A 13,909-nucleotide genomic window follows, 5' to 3' on the forward strand; every position below is an offset into this window, starting at 1 on the left:
AGTCCACAGGACTTTAAAGGCAGATGGACGGAGTACTTCCAGCAGCTTTTGAATGAAGAAAACTTCACAGAAGCTGTACTGCTCCAGACATAGCCTATGATGAGAAGTAATACAGGAAATGAGCAGTTCAGCTTCAGAAAAGGATGCAGCAAAATGGACCCGATGTTTTCAGTGAGATAGTTGAGAAGAAGCTAGAGATGAAGAAAGATTCCATCTGAAAATTCATAAATTTGGAGATAGAATATGACAGGGTCTCATGAAAGCTGATTTGGGCAGTACTGCGGTGGCTCAAAGTCCCAGAAACATTGATAGAATTAGTGCAGGTATGTACAAGGACCCAATGACTCTAGTATGAATGGTGTTTTCAGTAGGAGTGGGTATGCATCAGGGTTCAGCACTGAACCCACTGCTGTTCATACTGGTGATGGATTACATTAACAAACAGGTTAGAGGAGACAGATGAATGATGTTGCTGCATGCAGACAATGTGGCATTACAGACGGACTCTGAGCAAGAACTTCAGCAAAGGATAGTGGGATGGAATGCAAAACTGAGGGTACATGGGATGAAACTACATATTCTTATACCTGATACTGTGCTACATTTACCAGACCCATTATATTCATAACTTTAATGAAAAAGCAAATTTCAGGGTTCCAAAATAACATAAACCACCTTGTTCCTCTCTAGTAGATGGTAATACATTAAAGTTCTCTGCCATCATCTGTAAACCTACCTAAAACCCAAAGGCAGTATCAACAGATTCCTAAACTGATCTAAAGTTGACTTGATGGAAAATATAAATAACTGTCATAGATCTAACTTCCAATTTTACTTTCACAGCTATAAATCTCTCCTCCAAATCTATCAGCATGGCGTACATCCTGAAGGGTAGTCAATTATAATCAAAAACTGCTATGTCACTCCTCTGAGTCTCCTCTATGAGGAAGTTAATGGCCCTATTATATCCAAATATAGGCAAAGAATGGTCAGTTCTTACCATATCTTTTAATAAATCCAAATGCACACGTTTTCTGAATTTATTGCATCACCCTATCTGTCTTAGCTTAGTTTCCTAGTTTATTTATGATCAACTTAATTCTCTAAATTTTTCATCCAGTTTATTAATTATAATGTAGAATCGATGACAGAAATTACTTCAGAATAGCAAATGATACTTGTGTACAATGGATGTTAGTTTATTGTGTACTAGCATTCTGGAGTGCATAAATATTGTCTAGACTACGTTTGATTTTTAGGATTTTTTTTTTTTACAGTTAGCTGAAATAGTTTTATCACATAATATATTTTACTTCAGAAATGAATAAAAGGAATATAATTTACAACTGAAATCCACAACAGTAGGGTAGTCTTTGCAGGTCTATAATATATAAGTGAACGCACTAAATTGCGAACACTATATAATCTACCCACAAAAACAAAATGTTGAACAAACAGATCAGTGATTTTTTTTCCCAGGGAAAACGTCGCTAAGCCATTAAAAGAAAAACAAAACACAAATTAAAGTGGGGGGGGGCTGTGCCCCCCACATCTCCTATTTAAATATACCAACTTCGAGGTCACACCACAGTGGAGGAAATGGCAAAGTCCTGAAAATGGCCCAGTGATTTTTTCCTTAGGAAAAAAAATCGCTGTTCCATACTTTCGAGATTTTTGCCATTTCGGGTAAGTAGGTTAGATTAAGCAGCGTTCACAATTTAGTGCATTCGCTGACTTAATAGGGACCCATCTTTGCCCCTCTATATGTGAACCTTTGGATAAAATAAATACGTGGCCCAGACACGTTGATGACTGTTGGCTAATAAGGTCTGGAGAGTAATCATATTTGGTAAAGATGAAAGATTATATCAATAACAGTGTTTCAGATGTTAATTTCACCTTGGGACTGAAACTTTTCAGCACTGATTTTTTTTTTTTTTTTTAGATGTTGAAATTACTAAATTGTTGGATGGGTCAGTGAACACATCAGTTTACAGAAAATCATTTTCAAAACATTCATTGACAACAGATGTCTGTTATCCCATGCCTGTTGTGCTGAACATCCCCAAATCTAAGTTTCAGAAGGTTAGAAGGATTTGTATCGAAGTGAATTATGAAAAATGATCTAATAACTTAGTTCATTACACTGGGGATATGGTCTTGCCTTACTAAATTACTAGGGCTCATTTGGAGGGAAGAATAACGAATAGCTCTGACCTTTAGACATGCCAATAAGAATCTCTGCAGAAAAGGACAACCTGTTTTGTTATAGTTTTCAGTAGTAGCATCTTTTACATCAGAAAATGAATACAGAAACATTGAAATGTATTTAGCCACAGACATTAGGATCCATATTGGCCAAGAGATGCGTGTTTCAGGTATAGAAAGGCAAAAAATTTATCACAGCATAACTATAGATGGGAGAGTAATTCATTGATTCCAAAATAGACAGTGTACCACATCAAAGGTTGTAAGGAGTGTAGCAGATGTATGCAGGCATATTCTCAATACAACACGCTTTTCTTAGTTTTAGTGACCTGTTCCATGGAGTGAGTGATTTATTTAGCACAGTGTGCCAGTGTTTGCTTCTGCTTTAGCCAAACTACATGACCCCTTTGTGTAAAGGTTTCTACTCATATGCATGTCATTTGAGGTAAGAAATTTCAGTGCCTTGTTTAAACATTGTTTAGTGCACTCCTCATCTACATTCACATTTCTAGGTATAGATTAGGTTGTTCCAGGCATGTTTTCAAATTATGCTTACTTGGGTAAGTGTCTAGATGAAAAAGAAAAGAAATGGATAATAATAGGGTGAATTTGTTTCATCCAGGGCAGAGAACATTTTTAATGCTGAAATTTGGATGGTCAGTGATCCTTTAATTAGTTAATAGTTTACGTATTTAACAATGGGAGGAGTGATATGCTTTGGTTACATTTTAGTAAATTAATATCTATGCATAATTTGGCAAAGTTTAATGGGTATAAGATGCAAGGAGGGATACATATTTTTAGTTTGTTCACTAGGTAAGTCGATACAAATGCGCACACAATTTTTAATTTTGTTTGAATTTAATAAGTTGCTTTTGCATTCGGTGCATCACTCACCATTAATTTTTTATGTGATGGAGACAGGTAATATCTCCGACAAGGTAGTGAATGTCAGGTTTTGTCAGAAATTGACAGAATACAACTCTTTAGTTTGAGTATGTGACAGAATGAGGTGGGAATCCAGACTGAATGCATTTTAATAGAACATTTTCTGACTAATGTGTCGGAAAGACAGTATCATTTTATATTATGTAATCTAATTTGGAGTAGGTCTCTCTATTGAACTGCTGGTTTGGCAAGGTTTCATTGCAGCTTTCAGTATACAGTGTGAAGAGAATGTATAGAGGAAATGTATTCCAAATGAATATTTGCCCAGTTATAATATGCTCAGCTTTAAATCAACACTTTCTATATAGTGCTTATGTTTTGGCGACAATTAGGAATGCATGAGAAGAAATATGCTGTCTGAAAAGCCATCATATTTACTTTTTTAAAACTGAAAATAGTTTTAATTTGTCTATTATGATCATGTATTTTTAGTTTTAAGTATTTAATATTTTTGATTTGAATGTCTTTGTACTGATAGTCATGGGCTTAGTGGAGAAACTAGTTTGCTGCTATTCTTTGGTGGTCACCATTCATTAGAATAAAAACTTTACATGAATATTATATACTATGCTGGATTTATTTACTAGGTTTTATATATAAAGGGTCTAATACTGTAACATCAATGTCATTGTACATCAAGAATCAATATATCAAAACCCAAGCAATCACAACTAAAGGATTCCATCAAACCCATTATACATCAAATACCCTTGAACCTAATGAAACTACAGAAAAACAACATTTCTGCAAGGAGAGTCAAGCCCCTTGTATCCCCACACCCCTGACACTTTAAATAATATCAGCTTGTTGTAGGCTGGGAGCCCTACTTAATGTACATTATTGGATGTAGATGGTGGTCTCAACCCATCACTTCTGGATATTCATTCTTAGGCCCAACTCTTATGTTCTCACTATTCCTAAGTAAGTCTTCTACAGGTTATAACAATATCATTGCCCTGTATAAAGATGATTTTGCTGGGCTTCTCTGATAGTTTGTTACCAGTCGTGCTCAGGGCTGAAGTTAATGCCAGTCTGTATGATGTGGAAACATGGTCTGCCTCTAGTTTCCAAATAATCTACAAGGAGTAAACATTATTGTGTGTATCATTGTTCAGATCATGCACAGGTTGCAAATGTTATTGCGTATATCACTGTTCAGATCATGCACAGGTTGTAAACGTTATTGTGTATATCATTGTTCAGATCATGCACAGGTTGCAAATGTTATTGCGTATATCACTGTTCAGATCATGCACAGGTTGTAAAAGTTATTGTGTATCATTGTTCAGATCATGCACAGGTTGTAAAAGTTATTGTGAATCATTGTTCAGATCATGTGCAGGTTGCAAAAGTTATTGTGTATCATTGTTCAGATAATGCACAGGTTGCAAAAGTTATTGCATGTATCATTGTTCAGATCATGCACAGGTTGCAAAAGTTATTGTGTATATCCCTGTTCAGATCATGTACAGGTTGTAAAAGTTATTGTGTATCATTGTTCAGATTATGCACAGGTTGTAAAAGTTATTGCGTATATCACTGTTCAGATCATGCACAGGTTGTAAAAGTTATTGGGTATCATTGTTCAGATCATGCACAGGTTGTAAAGTTATTGTGTATCATTGTTCAGATCATGCACAGGTTGTAAACGTTATTGCATGTATCATTGTTCAGATCATGCACAGGTTGGAAAAGTTATTGTGTATCATTGTTCAGATCATGCATAGGTTGTAAAAGTTGTGTGTATCATTGTTCAGATCATGCACAGGTTGTAAACGTTATTGTGTATCATTGTTCAGATCATGCACAGGTTGTAAAAGTTATTGTGTATCATTGTTCAGATCATGCACAGGTTGTAAATGTTATTGTGTATCATTGTTCAGATCATGCACAGGTTGTAAATGCTATGGTGTATATCACTGTTCAGATTACGCATAGGTTGTAAAAGTTGTGTGTATCATTGTTCAGATCATGCACAAGTTGCAAAAGTTATTGCGTATATCACTGTTCAGATCATGCACAGGTTGTGAAAGTTATTGTGTATCATTGTTCAGATCATGCACAGGTTGTAAAAGTTATTGTGTATCATTGTTCAGATCATGCACAGGTTGTAAAAGTTATTGTGTATCATTGTTCAGATCATGCACAGGTTGTAAAAGGTATTGTGTATCATTGTTCAGATCATGCACAGGTTGTAAAAGTTATTGTGTATCATTGTTCAGATCATGCACAGGTTGTAAAAGGTATTGTGTATCACTGCTCAGATCACGCATAGGTTGTAAAAGTTGTGTGTATCATTGTTCAGATCATGCACAGGTTGTAAAAGTTATTGTGTATCATTGTTCAGATCATGCACAGGTTGTAAATGTTATTGTGTATCATTGTTCAGATCATGCACAGGTTGTAAATGTTACGGTGTATATCACTGTTCAGATCATGCATAGGTTGTAAAAGTTGTCTGTATCATTGTTCAGATCATGCACAGGTTGTAAACGTTATTGTGTGTATCATTGTTCAGATCATGGACAGGTTGTAAAAGTTGTGTGTATCATTGTTCAGATCATGCACAGGTTGTAAATGTTATTGTGTATATTACTGTTCACATCACGCATAGGTTTTAAAAGTTGTGTATATCATTGTTTAGATCATGCACAGGTTGTAAAAGTTATTGTGTGTATCATTGTTCAGATCATGCACAGGTTGTAAAAGTTATTGTGTATCATTGTTCAGATCATACACAGGTTGTAAATGTTATTGTGTATCACTGTTCAGATCATGCACAGGTTGTAAAAGTTATTGTGTATCATTGTTCAGATCATGCACAGGTTGTAAAAGTTATTGTGTGTATCATTGTTCAGATCATGCACAGGTTGCAAAGGTTATTGTGTATCATTGTTCAGATCATGCACAGGTTGTAAAAGTTATTGTGTATCATTGTTCAGATCATGCACAGGTTGTAAATGTTATTGTGTATCATTGTTCAGATCATGCACAGGTTGTAAAAGTTATTGTGTATCATTGTTCAGATCATGCACAGGTTGTAAAAGTTGTGTGTATCATTGTTCAGATCACGCACAGGTTGTAAAAGTTATTGTGTATCATTGTTTAGATCATGCACAGGTTGTAAAAGTTATTGTGTGTATCATTGTTCAGATCATGCACAGGTTGTAAAAGTTATTGTGTATCATTGTTCAGATCATGCACAGGTTGTAAATGTTATTGTGTATCATTGTTCAGATCATGCACAGGTTGTAAAAGTTATTGTGTATCATTGTTTAGATCATGCACAGGTTATAAACGTTATTGTGTGTATCATTGTTCAGATCATGCACAGGTTGTAAAAGTTATAGTGTGTATCATTGTTCAGAGCATGCACAGGTTGTAAACATTATTGTGTATCATTGTTCAGATCATGCAGAGGTTGTAAACGTTATTGTGTGTATCATTGTTCAGATCATACACAGGTTGTAAAAGTTATTGCATGTATCATTGTTCAGATCATGCATAGGTTGTAAACGTTATGTGTATCATTGTTCAGATCATATACAGGTTGTAAAAGTTATTGCGTATATCACTGTTCAGATCATGCACAGGTTGCAAAAGTTATTGCGTTTATCACTGTTCAGATCATGCACAGGTTGTAAAAGTTATTGTGTATCATTGTTCAGATCATGCACAGGTTGTAAACATTATTGTGTGTATCATTGTTCAGATCATGTGTATCATTGTTCAGATCATGCACAGGTTGTAAAAGTTATTGTGTATCATTGTTCAGATCTTGCACAGCTTGTAAACATTATTGTGTGTATCATTGTTCAGATCATGCACAGGTTGTAAAAGCTATTGTGTATCATTGTTCAGATCATGCACAGCTTGTAAAAGTTATTGCGTGTATCATTGTTCAGATCATGCATAGGTTGTAAACGTTATGTGTATCATTGTTCAGATCATGCACAGCTTGTAAAAGTTATTGCGTGTATCATTGTTCAGATCATGCACAGGTTGCAAAAGTTATTGTGTATCATTGTTCAGATCATGCACAGGTTGTAAAAGTTATTGTGTATCATTGTTCAGATCATGCACAGGTTGTAAACATTATTGTGTGTATCATTGTTCAGATCATGCACAGGTTGTAAAAGTTATTGTGTATCATTGTTCAGATCTTGCACAGCTTGTAAACATTATTGTGTGTATCATTGTTCAGATCATGCACAGGTTGTAAAAGCTATTGTGTATCATTGTTCAGATCATGCACAGGTTGTAAAAGTTATTGTGTATCATTGTTCAGATCATGCACAGGTTGTAAAAGTTATTGTGTATCATTGTTCAGATCATGCACAGGTTGTAAAAGTTATTGTGTATCATTGTTCAGATCATGCACAGGTTGTAAAAGTTATTGTGTATCATTGTTCCGATCATGCACAGGTTGTAAAAGTTATTGTGTATCACTGTTCAGATCACGCATAAGTTGTAAAAGTTGTGTGTATCATTGTTCAGATCATGCACAGGTTGTAAAAGTTATTGTGTATCATTGTTTAGATCATGCACAGGTTGTAAAAGCTATTGTGTATCATTGTTCAGATCATGCACAGGCTGTAAATGTTATTGTGTATATCACTGTTCAGATCACGCATAGGTTGTAAAAGTTGTGTGTATCATTGTTCAGATCATGCACAGGTTGCAAAAGTTATTGCGTATATCACTGTTCAGATCATGCACATGTTGTAAAAGCTATTGTGTATCATTGTTCAGATCATGCACAGGTTGTAAATGTTATTGTGTATCATTGTTCAGATCATGCACAGGTTGTAAATGTTATTGTGTATATCACTGTTCAGATCACGCATAGGTTGTAAAAGTTGTGTGTATCATTGTTCAGATCATGTACAGGTTGCAAAAGTTATTGCGTATATCACTCTTCAGATCATGCACAGGTTGTAAAAGTTATTGTGTATCATTGTTCAGATCATGCACAGGTTGTAAAAGTTATTGTGTATCATTGTTCAGATCATGCACAGGTTGTAAAAGTTATTGGGCAGGATTCACGAAGCCTCCGTGTAAGAGTTACAAGGCTTACACGGAGGCTGCAGTTAAACGGTGTGACGTCAGCATGTCATGCATATGCATGAGGGCATGCTGAATCACACCTAAGGCTTACACGGTCCGTGGAAGACAGTAGGGGGCATGTCCCTAGGCCGAGCCCTGCAAACGGACACGCCCCCAGAAGAGTAAAAGTCCCGAAAGTAAACCTCCATGACAGAGTCCGTGTAAATGTGAATAAACACAACACAACACATGCCCCCACAGACTATGAACATAAAATATATAAATGAACATGTTATATATTTTTTTTAAATTGTAAAGATGTTTGCCCGTGAGTGAGCTCGTTTGCGCGGGCGTGCCCGTAGCTTAGTCACAGTTAGCAGTCAGTGGAAAAGCATATAAGAACTACATATGCAGCATAAGCCAAGAAGCAATAGCGTAGCGGTAGAGACGTCGGCTGAAGAGCAGGCAGTCATGGTTCGAGCCCCCCCCAACACCAATTTTCATTTTTAGTGAAATAAGCACGAAACAAGTCCCTGACATATATGTCCACATATAAAATTATATTTTATGCAAAATGTAATGAAATGGGCCATTTATTTTGAAGTAATGTGAGATAACAAAATAATAAAAAATGCCAGATGTGCCTATAGCTTAGTTACAGTTTAACAAGGTGAGTGCATCTGCCCATAGGTGAGCAGTGGTTTAACAGGTGTAAAATGAGTGCCCGTAGGTGAGCAGTGGTTTAACAGGTGCAAAATGAGTGCCCGTAGGTGAGCAGTGGTTTAACAGGTGTAAAATGAGTGCCCGTAGGTGAGCAGTGGTTTAACACGCTGAAACTGTGTGCCCCTAGCTGAGCTGAGCGTAATATGCATGCTGACAGCCAAATGACGCGTAAACCAGCGTAACCCATTTGCGTGGAGATGCGCACCGCGCCAACAAGCTAACTGACGGGCAACGTTGAGCAAGCTGTAACAAAACTGCCTTTACACAGACACACCTCCTAGCCTGTGTAGACAGTCATAAAATATAAAAAGCAGTGGCCAGGTTTGAACCCAGGATACCATGCACCATAGTCAAGGCACTGAACCACTAAGCCATGACAGTTGCACTTAGAAATGCAATAATAGCAAATATATAGGAATGAATAGAAAGAGGAGCATGACAAAGCAGGTTTTGTGAAGCTGATACAATTCCAAAATGGCCAATCACAGATAAGTGTGGGAAAAACAGCATATATAAGCCCCATAGGCGGGAATACACAGCATAACCGATTGTAGAACCAACTTGCAGCCAGAATGTCAGGTGTAGGTGAGGGTAGTTGCTTTTAAGCACAGAGGTGGGGCGTTGAGGTGTCCAAATATATGGTTTGGCTCCTTGTCCACAATCATGAGGCCCAACTCATGCAGGGCCAGGTCCTGTGGGAAGCATATAGGGCTGAGGCGTGGGACTGGTTGGCTCATGATCTCACCAGTGCCACAGGGATACCAAGGACTGGTGAGCAGGTCCATCACCACCATGCAGACCTGAAGAGACGGAAGCAGGACCAACTGAACCGTTGGATCCAGGAGGCCCGGCAAATGCCCAACGCCCCACTACTGAGTAAGTTACATCTAATTATTTATGTAAGAAATTAACCTAGCTGATATTATGGAGATGTGTATTCCAATATTACTTTATTTATATTACAGCTGCAGGTGTCCGTTCTGCGAACAGTAGAGCCTATGGCGATAGGCTGGCGCGGTTGTGCCACCAGGCAGGTCAGTAATCCTCTCCCTGTAACTGTAAATAAATATAAAAGTATGACAGTTAGCAAAAGAGTGCAGTGTAGTCACTAAGTAATAAAATGTGCAAGTAACAGTGTAAGAGGGTTTGCAAGTATTGCTTGATTACAAAAGTGTGATGCAGTCTGTAATCCAAACAGAAAAATGAAAAAGTCTGAAATAAAGTCTGAAATAAAGATGTCCCACCTGTAATATAATCATACATAACCTGCAGCAGGCTGAAAAGTACAGCTGCATAAGCTGAGTAAAACACATGTGTGAAATATATCCCTGTTGAAAGACAGAAACATGACAGAAGTGAGACTGTTGGAAAGGATTGTAATAACTACAGGTAAAACATGTCAATAAAGCCTAGAATTAAGTACCATCCTGAATTGTAAAAATAAAACAAATGAGAGAGTGTGAGAAAGAGTTATGAATCCACCAATAAAGTAGTAATAACTCCTGAATAAAGTATACTGCAGTCAGTACAGAATGAAATTAATGTGACAAGCAGAACCAAACTGTAAAATGTGCTGAAAATGTCACCGTAACTGGAATGTGTATCCCAAAATCTGGATATGTTGCTCTCAGTCTGAAATATGCAGATAGTATGGTTGTCTGAAATACCAAACATCCACAGTTGTCTATAGCTATATAAAGCAAATGTAGCAGGATGATGTAGCTGAACAGAGCCAGATATGAATGTGTATGAATAAAAATGAAAATGTATATTGATGTAGCAGTAACATTCCTATCACCAACTTGAAGTAGTTATCACATAGGAAACTGTAGGCAGAACTGTAGTGTGTATATATCTGCAGCTATTACAAATGTACAGCATATGTATTGGTATTTGAAGTTGTTAATTAAATTTTCTTCACCCTACCCTATAACCACATATAATCCATTCCACGTGAAATTGGTATGTGCAATCACAATTAACACCCCTGGACATTTGTCCTGTTGGTTCTTACATATTTGCATGTACGTTGATGCATCTGCCCTGTTCATACATCCAAACCTGATGGCCTGTTGCAATCAATCAACCATGCATGTTGTTGGACTGTGTATTGCTGTTCAAAATATGCATGTGTTATGCTTGCTGTTCAATGGTTTGAATATCTGGGTGTTTGGTTAATGGGAATATTAATGCATGCTGTTACAACTAATTGTGAATGGTATTGTACGTTACTAACCCAAACTGTCATGACATAATGCAAAACATAGGATGACAGGGAAGGCGGGTTCCAGCGGACCCACCTCTCCCACCTCAGCTGGCGAGTGCACCTGGCAGTAGTGCCCAGTCCGGACCCTCCTCCGGTGGCCCTGTGCCACCTGTGGGTGGAAGCGCTGCAGGGGATGGGGCTCATCCCCCCTCTGCAAGTGTGGCCGGAGGAGAACAACCACTCACCCTCTGTAGTGCCCGGACTGTGGTGCGTAGGGAGAGCCAGGAAGCTGTTCTTGGGCCCCTATGCCAGCTTGAGGCACAGGTGGCACAACTAACAGGTGTGCCTACTGCCCGGCCTACACAGCCCCCAGCACAGCCCCGTCCTGGGCTGTGAAGGCACAGTGGCAACTGCCCATGGGTGGGGATATCAGTTCCACTGTTGCCATCTGTGGGCTCATGGGCTCTAGATATCCAAACATCCATCCCCGTCAATTGTGTAACCCCCCCACATGTGTCATACACCGCCCCTGTATGCATCTTGTTTGTCTTGTCTGTTGACCTACCCAACCTACCTCCCCAGCTATACTGACTTCCTCTACCTGACATACCACTCTCACCTGAAAAAAGAAAAAAGGGCACTCTGTACCCACAAAAAAATTACGCCCCATACATAGCCGCCCATTTCGTACACATGTCTGCTGGACATGGAAACTGTCAATTACAATTGGCTGTACAATCCTCACCCCTCTCTCAGGGGTGGAAGGTTTCAAATGTCACACCAAATTACAAATATATGTACAGCTGTTGCTGATGAAGAAATGGGCAGCTATGGGCCTTACCTACATCCCTCCTGCAAAACCCAAGCTTGTTTCTCTACTGTCTTACCCTCTTTGTGACCCCTTTTTCACCACTTTCCTGTCTCCCTATTTTCATTTCTTTCAAAGAAAATAGCGCGGGTGTGCGCAAGAGTAAGCACTTTTAAGCGGTTGTAAGCGGGTGTGCTCGGAGCTGAATGCCAGTGCGCATGCGTGAGCTCCGCACAAACCAGCGCTAACCTGGTTACAACTGCTTAAAAGTGCCTTAGTCACTCTGAATGACAAGTCCTGTAGTCTGCTCAAAAGCAAAATAAAATCCCACTGTCAGTCCCAAACCCAGGACCTTGGAAACAGTAGTCTGCATGACTTACCACTAAGCCATGACTGTTATATAAGAACATTGTGCTACAATAAATATATCATGTAATAGTAGGAATGAATGTAAAGGGAATATAGGATGTGTAGTACACAAAGCATGTCATGTATATTTACTGTCAAATGTAGTGGATTTCTAGAATAGTAGTGTGTGAACAGAAACAGCCATGTTAGTTGGTAGCTAGTAGGTAATAATGTCACTGTAGCACCTTGCAAGCCACACACATACTCACAGCAGGATAATCACTGCCCATACCCCACAACCTCTTACAGGAACACATCCGGACTAAGTAATAAAAAATGTGGAGCAAAGGGCCAAAAACAGGGACACATTCCAAATAATGCTACAACAAACTTAGACAGTTCAGAGAGTAACAGGTTCTGCATTCTGTTGGATGTTTGGAAGGGTATGAAGTCTGAAACTGAAATGTTTGTCACTATAGTCTGACTTGAGCCCAGAGTGATTTGCCAGAAAAAGCTGTTTATGAGATATTGACCAAAATATGAGGCAAAAATGTGGACAACCTGCAAATATCTGTACACTTGAGAGGTCTGACACTGCCATATTTGAATAGTTAAGAGCCTAGACATAGCAACAGTGACTGAGTCACAAGGATGCCCCACAGACTCCCTGTGAAATGTACAAACAGTAGGCAGAAAGGTGTTACAACACATGCAATGGTAACTATGAAGTACTGAAAGTATGCACCACTTGCACGGCAGAAATAGTGTAGTAATACATATGCTCATGCTATCCCACAGTCACAACTGCAGAATACCAGACAATTTAATGGGTGTACCCCACTGATATGTACCATTCCATGGGGCAGATAAAAGATGCACCTGAGAGTCTCTGGGGCCTGCTCAGCAGCATACTCAAATACCCTAATAGATGTTAAGGCCCACACCATGGCCAGACCACACTGCATGCAGTAACACCCTAGCAGATATAGCAAGCATTCCAAGGTGTGAATGTACATGGAAAATAGGAAAGCCACAGCAACACACTACAGTCAAGACACCTAGCAGGCATACAAGTAGCGAATGTAAAGGGCAAATATTGAAGCCATAGCAACAAAGTGCAAGAGCCACTGCTATACACAGTTACACCACATGTCCCACAGGAAAGCACACACACCCACATTAACAGTAGTAGTAGTCTTAGGTGTCAGTGTACATACACACTTAGTACAGGAAACTGGAGAAATGAATGGAGAGATGTTAATCTACAACACAGCCGGAAATATGAGAGAGATACTAACCTTTACACTCACAGAACAGTGTCCACAGCATACCAGGATGGTCCCTGCCCTTAAAATCTGAAAGGGCTACGCCTATCTCACATACCTTTTTATAGCACTGTCCTGAAACCACAGTGAGAACTGCAATCAGTACACAACTGGCTGCATGCAATTAGCAAATGCTGGCTAACAACTGGTGCAGAGGCCATCACATGGACATATGCAGATACCTACAAACGCATGCTGTACTCCCAGTCCACACATGCAATACTTTCATTGCACCCTGTGGAGGTAGGGAGAGACAGAGACAGAGAGAGAGAGAGAAAAAATAAATAAATAAACATA

This window comes from Protopterus annectens, chromosome 7.part0 (genome assembly GCF_019279795.1).
Source record: "Protopterus annectens isolate FY-2018-M chromosome 7.part0, PAN1.0, whole genome shotgun sequence".
Classification (NCBI taxonomy): domain Eukaryota; kingdom Metazoa; phylum Chordata; order Ceratodontiformes; family Protopteridae; genus Protopterus; species Protopterus annectens.